General features: G+C 46.8%; 1 pseudogene; it reads right to left on the reverse strand.

Annotated features, from left to right (window-relative positions):
• Nucleotides 1–320: 320 nt before the first annotated feature.
• On the reverse strand, nucleotides 321–1,421 carry LOC128045242 (protein transport protein Sec23B-like; annotated as a pseudogene).
• Nucleotides 1,422–1,706: the final 285 nt, after the last annotated feature.

Raw genomic sequence — 1,706 nt, forward strand, 5'->3', positions numbered from 1 at the left:
ATTTATAGTCTTTCTGATCATTATGATTTTCATGTAAGCAAGTTGCCAAAATACATTAGCTCTGATTTTATACAGACTCTAAAAGTTAGGATACAAAAAGCATATAAACATCTACCAATACCAAAATCTTTATGACCCTATAATTCCATGGAGTAAGAAAAAGGGCACAGGTAAGGAATACAAATAAATTAAAATCTAAAGATTTCATTTGATTATTTATTAAAATCCACTGACAAAGTAAAAGGAATGTTAAGCCTTTATAAAAAATTGTGAACACAAAGTGACAATGTTTTCTTCCATTTCCTGCCCATATCCTTAGCTCAACAATCAGTGGAGATGGCCAGCTTCTTCAGATGGTCCATGAACACCTGCGGGCTAATGTCATCAGTGAGGATGGGTGCTCCTGTTTCCTGTCCCCAAGCATACAGGTTATTGTGTGTCTGAGACGGATTCACTTTGGACAAAAGAAGTCAAGCCTGGCTGCCCCTGTGCTCCATGTGAATGCATTGCAGCACCTGGAACCACGCCTGCAGGATCTCCTGTGCATTGTCCAGGGGCGCCTGCAGGAGGTGCTTAAAGTTTTCGTACTTGGACATGTCCTGGTAGCCTGCTTTCCGCCACTGGGCTATGGTCTCACTAAGATAAATGACAATTTGAAAGAAAGTGTCCATGAGCGGAATTCTGTCAGCAAGAATGCTGCTGCTGTCCAGGAGCACAGGCTCTGGGGGCCCGTGGAAGGAGTAAGAATACAGGATGGGCTGGATCATGATGAGGGACTGGGTGAGATCCTGCCAGGCACAGTGGTGCCGATAATAAAACGACTCATCAGGGCTGTTGTTGAAGACTTGAAGGAATGGAGACCTTCTAAGATGGAACATGAACTGAGGGTGTAGAGAGAAGGAATCTGATAACCTAAATGACACGGGGTCTTCTTCGTTATACTGTCCAAACTTCTGACACAACCGGATGAGCTGTCGATCCAGCCACCGGAGCATGTCCGGACCCTCCTCCGACTTGGCTTGGAACACCCCCCAGCCGCGCCATCAGCGTCGCAGCCGCCTCCTGGTCAAACGCCGCTTCGATGTGCTTCAGCTGGCTCTGCATATCTGCCCGACTGCGGGCAACGGTGGTCACACCGATGCGCTGCTGGGTGCTGGAGTGCTGGTAGTGCGTGACGAACTGGATGGAGCCTCGGCCTCCTTGCAGGATCCGGGCGTTGTGCTGGTTGACTACTTCAAAGTAGATGTGAGTGTCGTTGTGGGATCCAGGCCACAGATTTTCCACTGACTCGTGCTACTAACACCAAGCTCGTTTTCTGATACACACGGTCCTTTCACATTCAGAGATGCACAGGGTCTGGTGGCTCCCACAACCTTCAGCTCCCTTGAGGTCTTTACTTCCAAAGTAGCACCAAATGCCATTTGGTGTTCGTTCTAGAAGGTCTTCTAAGTCTTTATAGAATTGTTCAGCTCTGGCATTAGTGGTTGGGACATAGACTAGGATCACTGTGATATTGAATGGTTTACCTTGAAAATGAACAGAGATCTGTCATTTTTGAGACTGCGCCCAAGTACTGCCTTTCCCACTCTTTTGTTCACTATGAGGCCTACCCCATTTCGTCTAAGGGATTCTTGCCCACAGTAGTAGATATAATGGTCATCTGAATTAAATTAGCCCATTCCAGTCCATTCTAGTTCACTGATTCC

This window comes from Budorcas taxicolor, chromosome 3, assembly GCF_023091745.1.
Source record: "Budorcas taxicolor isolate Tak-1 chromosome 3, Takin1.1, whole genome shotgun sequence".
NCBI lineage: Eukaryota > Metazoa > Chordata > Mammalia > Artiodactyla > Bovidae > Budorcas > Budorcas taxicolor.